The sequence below is a fragment of the Pagrus pagrus genome (assembly GCF_965226575.1).
Source record: "Pagrus pagrus genome assembly, chromosome: 7".
NCBI classification, from domain to species: Eukaryota; Metazoa; Chordata; class Actinopteri; order Spariformes; family Sparidae; genus Pagrus; species Pagrus pagrus.
Window position 1 is genome coordinate 24,712,981 of NC_140191.1, and position 16,233 is coordinate 24,729,213.

The window sequence follows — 16,233 nt, forward strand, 5'->3', positions numbered from 1 at the left end:
CCGGGGTTCCCACGTCCTCTGTCATTTACATATTCTATGATGCACTTTTTATTGTATGTATGAACATTTCTGTTGGCAGGATGATCATGAAAAAAATCTGAGTTGTGCATCAAGTAGGGAACCCTTGTTTGAGGAGATTTGGGAAAGAAGGCAGAATATTTTGACAGTTTAAGCAGCAAAATAACCTGCAATTTTGTAATGAAATTAAATGTTTAACCACTGCTACTGTACTTGGCACTTTGTGTGCATAACATGAAATAAAAAATTTAAAAAACCCCATCTAATTCAAGGGCTTTAAAAGGACTTTCCAACTACATTTCAATCAAATTCAAGGACTTGGTTTGAGACACGGATCAAGGTTGATCGCTGCAACAACACTCAGAATTTCTGTGAGAACCAGCAGGCTGTTATTAAAAAGAGAGAACGCTTTAAACACTTCTCACTGTGCTGTTTTACAGTGATGGCAGAAAACTGAATGGTGACAGCGGAATCAGGCCTGTTTACTAACGTTAAGTGAAAATAAAAACAATAAAAACATCTTCAATTTCTATTCTTGCTCACTATATTTAAATTCAAGCTCTTTAAATGACCTATGTCTATTTATGTCTGTTTTCTTTCAAGGCCTTGATTTTATCCCACCTCAATTTCACTTCAAACTTTCAAGGATTTCAATGATCCATGGGAACTCTGCACAAGAGAAGCTTTGACACACTTTATAATAACCACCATGAATAAATGATACATTTATAGTTAATTAATAGTTATTTGAGTGTTAACAAACAATGAAATGCTGTATAAACATTTATGAAGCAAATGTTTATTGTAAAGATGTTATTAAACCTTTACAACTGCTAAATAAATGTTTATAAAGCATTTATTTGTTCATGAATAATGAACGAACGTTTAACTAATGTTTTATTAATGATTTATTAACCATTTCTAAATGATGTTTATTATAGTGTTATCGGAGCGTCTTAAAAATGTCATTTTAAGGCTGCACCACCTTTGCAACAGATGGGCAACTATGTCAGAACAATGCATGTTTCAGCATATTAGTTCCAATGAGAGAGAAATACAGCTGTGTCTCTAACGTCCACTTTGACAGCTATCCATTAAGTTAGCCAGCTCCCACAGCCGAGGACATCCAGTGCATTCCTGCCCCCCAAAACAATAAACACACTGTACTGGCCGAAATGGTGTAGCACTACACCAGAGAATCTGCATGCTAATATTGGCTGAAACAGTGGCCCATTGTCAGGGCTGCATAGTTATTACAGAAAAACAAAGAGCCCAGTGTCACTAAAATAACTCCTATAAGTATGGATTTTCAACCCAATGCACGGTGACACTTATCTGATCTGGGGCCCGGGAGCTACAGTACGAGGCCGCCGTCTCTGGGTGCGGAACGAATGCTACTTCTATGCTGAATGACAAGTTCAATTTTATGTGGAAATACTCATAAAATAATGCATCTGTAGCAGCAACATCAGCAGAATAATCTCATTATTTGGTCCGACGGGTTCTTCAGCTTAATTTCCTTCTGGCAGATTTGCAAGTCATGTCTCACATGTGGATGTAGAAGGGGCTATTTTCACGTGAAACTGGCTGGAAATAATAAGAAAGTTTGAGAAATCAGAAAGTAAGTGACAGTGGCAGAAGTCAAATTGTTATTCTGAGCTAAGATTGGGCTTCATCAGCATCACATCATGGCTAGACTCAAGGTGTCTAAGGGGGGCAGTGCACAGCATTCTAAAACGCTCTGCAGAAACTGGATCAGTTGTATCCAAAGCACGATCAGGCAGACCAAAAGTGACCACACCATCAAAAAATCAATACATCAAGCTTAGTTCCCTGAGAATAAGAAAAGCAACTTAATCGCATATACAGAATTTGCTAAATAAACAACGCAGGACTCAATATATTCAAGTTTGGGGTTGTTTTGCCTCCTTTAGAGTTGGACACCTGCACAGAATTGACTCCAATTCTGGTACTTCTCCACCAATTTCTGGGTAGAAAAGGGGGTACTTGAAGACTAAAGACCAAGGAGTCCTGACTGTTATGGACCTTCCTCTACATTTGCCTGTACTCAACCCCAGTGAACATTTTGGGGGGCGCAAACTGAAAGAGCCACGCTTTCTGTGACATCACAGGAAGCTTTGTGGAACACTGTCAAATCATGCTGGAATAACATGAGTCATCAGGTTTTGCACATAATGTGTCCATGCCAGCCAAAGAAGGACCAAATACTATTCTGATATTATTCTGTCATGTACGACTTTTAGAGTCCAATGTACAGCTTAAAAATAATCCTGATGAAGCACTTGAGGCCTGTCTTTATAATAAGTCTGTAATAAAGCATGGCTGTAAGAAGGCTTTAACAAAAATGATCTTATAATACCATTCTCCTGCTATCAGGGTTGATTCTTTAGCACTTCTTTAATCCCACCGCCAGGATGGCTGCAAGCCACACTGCTATAAAAAGCACTTACTAAACATCTCACTCAGAGTGTCTCATTTCTTTAGAATTACACTCTCGTCAAGGTGAACAAGCTGCTTTAGAGGACATTCTGAGCCACTTGAGGTTAATGCGGACTAATAAAATTAAGAGCTGCTTTAAAGCAGATGATTTCAAAGAAGTAGTATTAAGATGTTATTTCTGAAAAGCATAGCTGCAATGTAAAATGAAAAAAAGGGGGGGAATATACACAAGATGTTTAATCAGGTTTTCATGAGAGAGGAAGAAGCTGAGATTGTGTAAAAAATTCTGAGCACATTTCAAATTATCTCGATGGCAAAAATGAAACGATCCGAACAGGTTTGTGCAATCAGTGTGGTGCTCTTAGCTCATTTATCTCCATGTCCTTGAGTCAGACTAATGAGCTACTTAGCACTGCATTAGGTATTTGTGCAACCTAACATGACGATCCATATATTTACTCCCACAGTAATGCATGCTCTCGCCTGAGGGCTGAGGCCTTAGTAGCCTCTTATTTAGACGCCGTGGTTACTCCACATTTCACACGACTTACTCTTGTGTCTCCAGGGAGTAAGTTAGCAGACAGCTTGACCTGCCAGTCACTGGAGGAAATGCTGCCTCGTGATCTTGGCAGTCAAGGTGAGGCTCACTAGCGAGTCACTCTATATGTTCAATGTGTTTTATGGATTTGTAACATTTCTGGAGGGACTGCAGCAGAATAAGCAAATCGATCCATCTCAATTGTTTGAGTTGTGAGGTGTATATGCAGGAGGTGTGGACATTGACAAAGAAGTTTTAACTTGATACTCGGGTAAATTTTTTTGACCATCTGGGAAGCCTACTTTCCACATTTTGGAAACTTTGACAGACAAATGTTTTAATTTCGACGCTACTAAATTTCTAAGAATGTTCAAATTGCTTTTTACTTTGACTAGTATGAGCGCTCCATACTGTATACACTTTCTTGGCCCTGGCACGGTTGGAAGAGGTGTGCTTCGACACGGTACGGTTGCTCATGCACAAGTACAAGCATGGGTGCGCAATGTGGACATAAAGTATAATCATCCGCCTTGCATAATCAAGAAATCCAGGAATGTGAGAGGGCTGTCTATTAGCAAAATGACACACAATAAGCAACCAAAAACTCGATAAAGTCATGTTCTCTGTGTTCTTCATTTTGCTGTGACCGTGCAACAACGTGATGACGTATGTACAAGAGGTAACCCTGCTCAGGCCCGATTGTGGCCTGAGTAATGCGAGTGCAGGCCAGCAGGGGACTGGGGAGGAGGGACAATTGTGCTTCTGCATGGTACGGAGCAACTGGGCCAAGTGTAAGTGTGCCCTAAGTAACAAGAACCGCCTACTTATTAGTACAACCTGGTGTTCTGGCCTGCTTTTTTCATAGCACTGAGATCAGGGCAGATTGGGATTCTTATGGTTGTTTTTGCTTTGGACAGTAGCCAGGCTGCTAGAGGTAGCCATGTTGCTAATGCTGTCTTTTTGACAGCAACGCCATCAGGAATACCAAAGGGAAATGCTAGGACAGGGTTGAAATATAGATATTTAGATATTTCTGAAAGCAAGTACTCTCGGGCTTTAACTGAAGTAAATACTGTATTTGACAGAACAACTTCATCTTGTAATATTTGATCAGGAGTGTTCATACTTTGACTCAATTCATGGAGTTGTGTACTGTCCACCACTGATATGGAGCCACAGTATATCCTCACCCACAGCAGCACAGCCACATAGGATTACGACAACACATTCTGACAAATGTATAACTGCTTGCAGTGAAGTATAACTCATCGGTCCTCGTAAACAACAGTAAATACTGTATGTGATATTATATTGTGTGTTCCCTCTCAGGAGAGCCACTACAGCCGTAACTTCACCACAATGACTAGACTGGATGCTGTTTTTCTGTCCCTCGTTGGCATTCCCATGAGTCCTCTTAAATCATTCCCATCATCCATCACCTGCTGATCCCTATTCTAAGCCCAGCGGTGCTATCGTCCGCCACTAGAATACCAATAAAATACAAATTACAGAGAGAAAAACATTCTGACGTGGCTGAACTTTAACAGTCTGCCACAGCCCATAATGCTGAAGGACGATACTGACTGCATGTCCACCATAAAAAGGGTTATGTGCTGATGAGTAAATTATTTATCCACAGACTCTCTGGGCACTGTTATTAAAGATGCATTAAATCAGGGTCTTAGCACAAACTGACCATAATACGTGTGATGGGACTGTTGATCGATGCTGATGACTCCTAATCAGAACTCACTCTGAAGCTCGTACTCTTTAGCGAAAAACAAAAATCCTCCCTGGCACATATTTAACTGCCTTATGAAGAAGGATGGTGGTCGCCCGAGTGACTCCAGCCGAATTGTTTTCAAGCCCCTAACACAAATGACACAGCAGTTTTATTATTATTGGTATGTTTCATTGTTTAATTTACTTCTCAGTGATTTTATTGGCTCTCTGCTTTGATTAGACAGCTTACTCGAGTGTTGGTGTAGATAAAAATGTAATTGATGTCCATTATCACCTGCAGTACCAACACAGCATCAGACTTGTTGATATTCTCTGGATGCCAATAGTGGTGCACTGAGTCATACACAATGTAATGATCCTATAATTGCTGCTTGCGCCTGAGATTGGCTGCTTATGGTGTCTGCAAACCAAACCTCCATTATGAAAATATATTGTTTTAAAGTGAATAAAACAGCATGATGTCTGTGAATAAATGAACAAGTCAGAGGCAAACATGTCTTTGTGGAAGATCATCAAGGTGCTACAGTGATTCTAGTGAGAACATTACAGAACACAGTCCCTGAAATGTATATGAATTTTTCATGTGCATGTTTAATGGGGAGTGGCAAGAAATTGGGACAGTACGGCTCCCTGGAAGACAGTAGACAACGGAGCTGAAATGAATGTAGTACGACAAGCCCAGCGAACAGGATAATGAAGCTGGGAGGATAAGATGTTGCTGCTGGTTTGTTGTTGGAGTTCTTATTGCTTTATGGAGATCTGCATGCCTTTTTTTCTTTAGTTTACACTAACTTTCTGTGATATATTCACTGAAAATCCCTGCTTATCTTAGATAGAGGGATGTCTTCTGTACAGCCTGAGCCTGCACTATTAAGTTCAGCTCTGATAGTGTTAAGTGTAATAGGATGAACCTGACAAAGCGGAGACTCAGGTAGATCCTCTGAAGCCGCCTAGTTTCAGTGGCTGGGTCACTGACAGCTGTGTGTCAGCTCAGTGTGCTGACTTTTTAATTAGGGCCGAAGCTCAATGTCCAAATGAAGTCAGCCGCACACCGCTTTGTTTCCTTCATGACTTTCTCTTCCCTGCTCACTGCCATGACTCAAGCAATCAATCAACCCAAGCAGAGCTTAATAACACCCTCAGCAGGACACCTAACCAATTTTTCAGTAATTGTGACTGTGTGTGCAGCTCAGAGTGACAACTTAGGACTAATCCTGTAGTAAATGTAGCAAAAAACTCAATTTCACTGTGGCAACTTGTGTGTGTTTCCATAGAAAAACATTTAATGATGACCTTTTTTATTCATGTACTACCTAGATTTGTTTAGATTACCTTCATTGTCAGTTAATCTGTCGCTTACTGTCGTGATTAATCATCTAGTTGTTGGTCTATAATGTCTGATACCCTAGTCTCCAGGATAAAATGTTGGCAGTTAACGTTTCTGCACACCAGGGATACATTCAAATGTGTCCCACAATGATGCGCTGAGTCAAACTGTGCTGCACTTATTTGCTTTTCCATTACCAGTTACTGTATACTGCCCCGAGTCGAGCTGAGCCACGCCCGAGTTGGGTCTTCTTTGGAATGGGGTCAAAGCGCCTGCCTCCAAGCGGGTTGCGGTGACGTTTTGAGACTGCGATCATCATGTGACAACATCCCTTCTTCCCCCCAGACTAACCTGTTTTGCGATACTCAACTCATGTCTGTGCAGGAAACCTGAGAGAAAGGAGTTTTTAAAAGTCTCGGAGCTCCCAACATTTGTACTTTCAGAAATCTGCTGTATTTTAGTGTTTCCTTGTGTTCGGTTTCTGCTTTTTTTGGGAGTCACTTTCAGAAACTGTTGATGTAAATCTGTCATTGCCTGATGTTGCTGCTTCATAATAAAAGCTTTTAATAATTTAACATTTAACTCTTCCCAAAGCCCAAGGTGATGTTCTCAATTGTGTTGTTTTGTCACAAAAAGATTCAGTTTGTTGTCATACAGGAGTAAAGAAACCAGAAGATATTCAAGTTTAAGAAGCTGGAATCAGAGAATTTATCAATTAATTAATCAATTACCAAAATAGATGGCGATTAATTTAATAGTTGATAACTAAACGATGAAATGTTGCAGTTCTTGATTTCTACACTGCTTGCTAAGCCATCGCTGAACAGCGGTAAAGGAGGCAGTGGGGCTACTAGGCCAAAAATGATGCTGCATGTTTGTTTTTCCCTCCTGTGTACTATATCATGTCAAGGAGTACAACTTGTAAACAACACTAAGGGCCAATTATCCTGCAGTAGTCTGACGCACAACACAGTGAAGAGACACGAGCATGTTGCCTTCACTGTGCTTCATAAATACTGGATTTATTCATGCGTTGAAATCTTGAGATAATGACAGCTTCTCAGGCCCTCACTGATTTAGCATGTGTCCTTAAACCACAAGGGGAGAAGACAGCAAGGTCAGAACCTGCTGTCAAATATGTCCCTGTGTACACCTGACTTCATCAGCAGCAGATACTGGCCTCATTCAGAATATGTTTTCAGCTCCACATTATCAGTCTGAGGGTGACCAGATGATAGTCTGTTACTTCATCTTCATTAATTCACCATGACAACTCCACAGTGTCCCTATGACAACTAAAGCGTCAAGATGGCCTGATAATTCTGCTGAAATTATAGAGGACAATTGATGTGATCTGCCGCCTGGAGACGCAGATTATTTTCTCCAGTACGATTACCATCAGCGCCTCTGTCTCCTGCACCACCTTGATTACACAGTTAGGTGAAGGAAACAAAAAGAGCCTGATCTGTTCAGTGGAGAAGTTCAGCGCCCTGCAAGAGGGGAGAGATCAGCATCTAGAAGGGAAGAGGTATGCAGGGAGTGGGCCTCAATCTCCTCATTTTTCCTCCTCTTCCTCGTTGTGAAGAGGATGTGTGGCCTTGCTTCTGGGACAACAACAAGGACTGTGGTGGGACCGAGGCACGGGAAGCATTCCACTGAAAAAACACCCATCGCTATGTGGAGCCGGACCAAACCTCCCACCCGGAGGCGAAAATCCTTCTGCCGCTGCATTCATGGTGGATCTGAAGCACCCACAATCCCGGAGAAAAAAGCCCCTCTCTGTCTCTGAAACCCCTTCTGGCATTCAGGACGTTATCCTCCGGAGATTTTTCTGGACGAGATAAGGGCCACCGCAGGGCCACTCCCTTCTTATAACCCCGGGCCACGTTCATGACCTTTGACCTTCCCTTTGAGAGGTGACTTTAAATGGGAAAGATGCGATTCAAAAGAATGATGCCACACAAAACAAGATTTGGCTAAGCAGCTTTTTTTGGCACGTCAAATCAAAAGTAAAAAGTACTTTAAATCTGCCAACTTGCAAGCGAGGAATGAGGCTTTTGCCACATTGGGCCGGCTCGCCTGCTATGAGTGTTTTAAGCTCCATTATATACCCAGCAGTGTCAGAGCTGCTGTATTTATCCAAGCAGCTGTGAGACGACGCTTGCAGCTCTACCAGATATAATGGAAGCCATGCCCTGTGATCACCAACAGCTCCCTACACCAATTTGTTTACTGACGAACATCAGCTATTTTCTCTCTTCTCTTTTTATTATTTTTACACCTGGAGTAAAAAGGAGTGGCTCGATAGAGTCATTTGATGTGCTGATATTTGTCACTGTAAATTCTCTGCAATATTTAGAAAATGTCCTCACTATTTGTCCCTCTGTCACTGTTCTTAAAATCAGTTCAGCGAGTTTCTATGGTCACACCAAGCAGCGACACTTCCTCATCCTGTTTTGGGGCTGCAACCAATAATTATTCATCATCTGTTCATCTCTCAATGATTTCTACTCAATGCAGTTCCACAAAATATTTAAAAATGTCCTCATATACTCAGAGACTAATGTGGCATCTTCAAATGGCTCGCTTTGTTCGACAAACCATCCAAATCCAAGGACATTTCATGTACAATGTTATAAACCAGACAAAGGCAGCTCAATCTCACCTATTAGAGTTTGAAACCATCAAATGTTTTATATTTCTGCATCACAATTCACTCATCAATGAATCAACAAAATTTCAGCACTACACTGGCTTCAACACTAGCGGTGAGATACAGCATTCTATCTTGTTGCTTCACCTTGCAGCACGTTGGGCTGATGTGTGTGTGTGTGTGTGTGTGTGTGTGTGTGTGTGTGTTAAAGGGGCACTAAGCTATGTTCTTTTTTTGCACATTGTTTCATCTCAGTTGCAAATTCTGTGCAGACTTCCTGTTATTTTATATCTTTCTTCTTTGGTTACACAAGTGTTTCCCACACATACACGTTTCTTGGGTGGGTTTCCCAGGTACAATAACATTTTAACAATTATTACTGTTATTTTTTTAATGGCTCTGAGGGAACAACGCCATCCACGATCGATTAACAAGTGGACATTCTGTACTCGATCTACCCCTCCCATCTACTGTCATTCACACATGCTCTGCAGAGAAACACAGTGTGAAACAGAGTGATGTTCTCTGGCAGGGCCCCCCCGATAGTTTTGCCTGTGATCAGGACAGAATAATCCCCAAAGGCACCCCCACAACATACTATCTCAAGGGTTAGACTGACCTGGTGCTCCCCACCTGTGGGCAGCCCTGTTCTCTGGTATTACATCCCCTACTTATGCCGTTGTTTCGCACAAGCTTGTAAGTGCACCTGGTTGTTGTCATTCAGTACCATGTCGGTTTTAATAGTTTTAATAAATTAACAACAAGCCTCCTCCACATGTGGCTCGCCGGCTGTTGTGAAAATGAAATCAGGGGTGAAAAAAATACTTGTTCTGTGGGCGACTTTATAAAAAACTCTGCTGATGAAGAAGGTCAACAACAAGAAGGAGGCAAAGCCAGTGTGTGTGCATTAAGGTGGATAATGAAAGCAACGCTATGCAGGCAAACTTCTGAAAAAGATAGTTGATTTTTGAGCCTCTGACGCTTTGGATATGTGGCCCGGGTCCAATACAACAACACCCCATGAATGACTGAATCTGGTCAGTTCAGTCTGGTGTATTAATACAGCACTATACAGTATCTCTGTCATGACAGACATGTTTGTAAAGGATGAGGTTTTCACTGGCAGCCGCTATGAATGAGTGTCTCTAGTAGGACAGTGGGACAGCACAGAAGCAGAACAGAGCTCAATATGGGTTGATGCCATCAGCGTAGTGCTCGGGGACGTTTCCTCACCCGTGGAGACATAAGAGGCCAAAACACATTTATACATACACACACTTCAGCCAGGCAATGGACATGACTAATGTCCTGAAGTCGCGAGCCAGCTGGGCACTTGTGTCAAAGGCTTCGACTGAGACATTACACTTTGATTTCTTCTGTGTTACCACTGGCACAAGAAAGTAATCACCCCGAGAGCCCCAAGTCCCAACACAGTCAGACACATTCTGCTCTGCCTCGAAATCTTCCAAATAATACACCAAACTGAAGATGGCAAACACTGTATATGTAAGCCTGCATTGCTGTGACCAGTGTTTTCACACACAAGGAGACGCTAAAGGTCTATGACAGTCCAGAGCACATGTCAATAAAGGACTGATATGAGGCTGCTTCATTTGTTGGTGGAGGATGGATTGAGGTGGATCCAGATAATGCAGGCAATCTGATCACAAGCAGACAGCTTTATCACAGGGCACCTAGAAAGCACTGAGGAGGCGTGGATCTGATTAACATTTGTCATTTCAAGTGTCACATCTGGATAAAATCCAGTGATATAAGACACTACCAACATCAATGCACCTCTGTTAGCCAGATCATGAATCTGATTGCATCGGTCTTCCCTGTCACCAACGAAATACAAATCTTGGTAGGCCCAACTTCACAGCTCTCTGGGCTGCTGAAAACACAGAGAAAGGACAAAAGTAAATGTGCCGATTGCTCGGGCAACATTTGGCGATGGTCAAGGCTGAATGCATGTGTACATAATGTGTGTGTAGTGAAGAATAAATGAAAATGCATCCACAATGTCACTGAATGACCACTTAGTCAACTGTGCATGTAAATCTGTCTTGCGCAGACAAAAGCTCAGACAAGGATTTTTTAATTTGGACCCAAGATGAGCTACCAAATACACACAGCTGTGTTAGGTGACCGTGAATGTGGATCTTTCGCTGTGAGACGACTCTGACAGATGGCAAATGTGAGCAGTGAAGCAAAATCTGATGACAAGCAGTCAATTGAGACACAATCTGTCGCCAGGTGTGGACTGAAATCCATCTCAGCTGGATGCAGACGCAATCTGGAGATTTATGGATAAAACCAACGGTGTCTAAACACGTCCACGGACACTTGTCGCTCTTCCACAGCTCGGTTCCACTTAAAGTTGAGTTTGCTGTTTTCCCTTTGAGAGGAAAGGACTCCACTTCATCTTGTCTAACATATGGGATACAGTAGCCAGGGTAGTACTTTTGTACTCTCTCGGTTACCCATCATCCCCTCCCCTTGGACCCAGCTGCTAACACACATTCACACTCGGTGATTGTCCTGCCAGATGGTCGAGGCCAGATGACGTGGTCTCCTGAACTCATGGCAACACTGAGGCGCAATCTCTTACAACATGGCACACAAACACACAGACGCAGAACGCACACATAGATGGTGAGCATCTTCACAAAATTAATTAGGAAACACTGCAGACTCGAACACGCCTTTATGAATGGGAATGCATTGGGTGGGTGATAAGAAAAAATATGCATGCAGCACATGTTCAAGCTCCTGAGATGAACTCATTCGGGAAACTGAGGAAAAGAATCTAAAAGAAAGTGAAAGAGATCAGTTGCGAGAAAGCGAGGTGAGAGGGGACAGAAAGGGAGAATCTGAACAATGGTGTCAAACCGAAGAACACTGGTCCAGTGATGGACGCTGCCCTTTAACAATCAGAGCTTTTGAGGGGGAAGGAGAGGAGGTGCTTCATGTTGGCAGTGCCAGGGCCCGTACCAGCTAGTGTCAACCTCCGCCACAGAGACAAATGACTGAGCCACTGCACTTTTATATGTGTACCACTGAGAAATGCACAGCAGAGGTACAAACTCATACATATTCTTAATACTGTGTTGCATGCACAGTCAGCAGTGCAAACACAGTCTCAGTGACACTACAGTACACAGTTACCATTTTAGCGTTGATGCTAGAAATGACCAATGGATTTTAAAACTATAGAGTATACAGTAGTATAAGTAATATCTTTTTATTTATTATTTTGACAGTCTACACTGTTACTTACTAGTCTGAAAGTTTCCATATTTGAAATTAGATATTATAATTCTACAACTAACACCAGTCAATTTTATTAACTCATTGCTGACTAGATAAATATGAACTATAAAACAAAATAATGTACTGTGCATAAACACATGGCATCTTGTATCATCTACAAACTTGTTGTTTGAACCCACTAAAAACCATCAGACAACTCTGCAGTTACTCTGAGCTCTGACGCGTTTTAGTGTCTTTTAGCTCATAGACTGTATTCAACACGGCAGCCATTTTCTTCTGACGTCATGCTTGGGGGGGGGGGGGAGCTCAGATCAATCATAGGGAATCTGACAAATTCTTATCAATTCACCGTTTACTGATTGATCAAAAACTGAAATGATGATGACTGGTGAAAATCAGATCGTATTTCAGAGTAAAACCACATATTTGATAACCCATTAGCTAAAGTTAGCGTTCAACCACTTCTTAGTTAATTTTTCCAGGCTTAAATAAATATATAAGTTGTGTGTTGAAATTCAAGAATTGATTTACATGGTAACTTTAGCTAGGAAGAGGTTGAATGCTAATATTATCTGTTGTCTAATGCTAGCTAATGGGTTATCAAATATGTTGCTTTACCTTGAAATATGGCCTGATGTCCCTCAATATTTTCACTTTGAATTATCTTTCAGTTGGCAATCAACCAGGAAGTGGTGAAATGATTTATAGGACTTGCAACACAGCAGTATGACATTCAAGCTTCCCACCCCTAGTGTGATGTCTGAGATAAATGTCCACCATGTGAATTAAGTCTTTTGCTTTTGATTTAACTTCCCGCATCTTCACTGTTTTGGTTTACTCTCACTGCTCTTGTCAGTATTACTTCTGTAAAAGGGCTGAGACAAACCGCCTCCATACTACCTGTCCAGTGCCACACAGTACACAGAATAGTTTTGCGATTAGCTGGTGAACATGGTGGAAAATTTAGCTGCCAATGAGCCAGATATTTCTCTAAATAATGCTAAAAGGGAGAGGGAATGTTGGACTTGAATTCAACAGATGGATGGAAACAGGACTGCAAATGAATAACAATGTTGCTCTGTATCTGCTGGATGTGTAGATAAACATGTCTGCTAACAAGTTTGCCGCATCAATTTTTAAAACGTGATAATGTGTCTACACCCCATATTGTCGAAGGTGAGTTTTCCATGTCCATGTCTATAGGTGCTCTTAAATACTATGAAAGTATCAAAAGGCTACATCCATGAAGAAATGCACATAGTCCATATTCAGAAACTGTGCCTTCAAACAAGACATCAGTTTACAAAAACACTGGCAGAGCTGATGTGGAAACAAAATGGACGTTGCCTGCTCAGGCCTGTGAGACCTGACCAATAGGAGCAGACTGGGCTGTCTTAAAGAGACAGGAGCATTCAGACAGAAGATGAATAGAGGTGCCTCATCAATGAACCGTTTGAAAAAAACAAAGTGTTTTTTGTGCATTAAAGCACACAAACATTTTAAGGCAGACAACCAAAATAACATTGTAATGAGCGTAATATGGGACCTTTACAGACAACAAGCTAATCTGTGGGACTACTGTCTGGAGAAAAATACCCATAATAGTGTACTCCTACCACTCTTTTATCTACTGAAAAAAATTACATTCACAACAATGAAGCCAACAGAATAGGGAAGAAATTACTATTATTTCTGAAGAAAGCAGAGGGAGTTGTGTGGGCAAGATGAAGGGCATTTCAGTAAATAAAAACTCTGCTGTGTACATCACACACAATGTGGCATTAACTCCGTCATCCAGCTGTTCATCCTTGGAAACTAAACAAGACATTATACATACACAAGACTTCTCAGGGGAAAATCTAATTTCCAAAGAGCATTTTCATTACGGGGTGATCTGTGCGTTCAGGAGCTTTGCTACAGAGTTAGTAACGAGCGAACAGAGAGGTGGGGAGGCTCAGATCCTCCCCTGCTCCGACCAGTAGTGAGGCAGAGCACTCTGACTTACCCCACCAGCCTCGGACCGAATCAATGCAACCTGAAGCAGCCTGTTCCACCCTTAAGATTTCAAGAGCAGCCAGTAAGTCCCTAAAGTAATTACAGGGGAGGCACATGGTGTAGGAAATGAGTGATAACTCTCTCACACCAATTTCATTCAATTTCCTTGATAGAAGCTCAAGTGTGACCTTGGAATGAATCTGAAATGAACTGATCTACGGTCTCTTACAGTATGGTGTGTCCATAGGTTTGCCTTTTCATTTTTCCATCATTTTTTGAAATGCTGAGCCTCCTTTGATGTAGGGAGAGAATCTAATTATCTTTGCTGTTTCCCGTTTTCGTTGTGGCGTATAACTATGTACAGAAAACATATTACCTTGCAAGACAGCTGGATTTGCTAGATCACATCATCATGTGATCTAACACCAATCAGTGTCCTTTGAGGAACTATTAGAAGCTACAGCCGTGATTTAGATGTAACGACCAGTTAGAGATGCGACTGTTCTTCTCAGAACGACGATGCTGGATCCTCGAGAGGTCAGCATAGATGCTGCTAGCATCACTTATATCAGAACTGGAGAGTTTACTTATTTGAAAGAAGAACAAAGAACGGCACTGAAGGCTTTTCTTGATGGAAAAGATGATTTCGCTCTTCTCTCGACTGGTTTTGGTGAGAGTTTGATTTCACAACTGGGTCCACTGGTGGTAGTGCTCTCCTGCTGTTGATTGGTTAAAGTTAGCCTGTGATAGACGGTGATAGACAGATCATCCATCCAATCACCATCCAAGTATTTTTCAAAAGTGCCTCCCCGTTTCGAAACAGTTTCTAGCAGCTTCTTCCAGATGGATTTGTCAAACAAACCATCTGGCGCGTCAGATTAGTAAATGGATACATGAGTTATTCTTCCTCTGCTGCATTAGTCTCTGAAGACGTCTCTGTGGACTCCGGTCGTTGATGTGTGAACTCTGGGACTGTTATTAAAATGCACTTGTCATCACAACCACTTGCCTTCATCCTGTGGCACTGCCAGACATAGACTGGGTTCATACTCTCTGTGGTGCACAGTTAAGTAACCCGAGTTAAAATGGTTTGAGAAGCCTTGTGTATTAGTTCATAAAGAATCTGATATTAATAACATAGCCTAATGTATAGTATGCATTGCATAACAATATTGGCTTTTCTGAGACATTGCTTCTATCGCTGGGAGCTTTTCAACACACAAAAAAAGAGTTATGAATGTAATAAGAGAACAAAGGGAATTCTTTTCATTCTGGTAATGATTTTTATGAGTAGAGGAGAAACTCAAAAGCAACAGGGACTGTAAAAGTGAGAAAAGCTTTTGGTATTGATGAGCTTACATAATACGGTTAAAATGTTCCAGGAGATTTGAAGTATCTTATGAGGCATTAATGTGCCATTCATCTGGTTTGGATCAATTATGAGCCTCATTTCAAAATAACAAAATAAGTGCCACCAAAGTTCAGACCATGTTAAATTAAACGTACTCCTCTATCATTCACACAAGATCATACATGATCAACACCATTTGTATGATTTCACTCTGTTTACATATTATGTTGTCTTTGTATCTTAGGCGGAGCACCAAGAAGCTGTTAAAGCCAGACAGTATTGCTGTATCAACTTTCCCAGCAGTCTCATCACTCAGACTTTCCCAAACAAAGTCTTCAGCAGAAAACAGAATTAGAGACAATGTGATATGAGGCTAAAGAAGAAAACCCTCTGGGCTCACTCAGGAGTGGTCACTGCTCACTGAATGCAGTTGAGTCTTTATTTGGACTCTCTTTTCTCTCTCTACCTTGTCGAGAAGTAATACTTAATGGAGGGAGGATTTTTAGATATGCGAAGCTTAACGTCAATGGGAGAAGAGGCAGAGATTTATCCTTACAGGAACAGTTAATCTCAAATCAAAAACACATATTTCTCCTCTTACCTGCAGTAGGTAAACTAGAGAATATTACAGATCCAAGATGAAACTGACAGAACGGTAATTATGATTCAGTGCACTATTACATACTTTATTTTCTGCGCCCTCAGCTCATATTTGAGTGGATATGATTGCTGCAAACATTCTCTGTGCCTTGTCTTCTAGTGCCGCTTCACAGTTCCACTTTTAAAGCAACATTATGTAGAAATTGGCATTCTGTGCGATTTGGCGCCCCCCACAGTTTCTGAGTGCAACACCACTGTTTTAATACAAATCCCAG

The 16,233-nt window shown here is 41.5% G+C and overlaps 1 protein-coding gene across 1 annotated transcript in view; it reads right to left on the reverse strand.

The window, feature by feature from the left end:
* LOC311259475 (myelin basic protein-like) overlaps nt 1-16,233 on the reverse strand; it is a 51,938-nt gene that overhangs the window by 767 nt on the left and 34,938 nt on the right. The gene's annotated exons all lie outside the window — the stretch shown is intronic.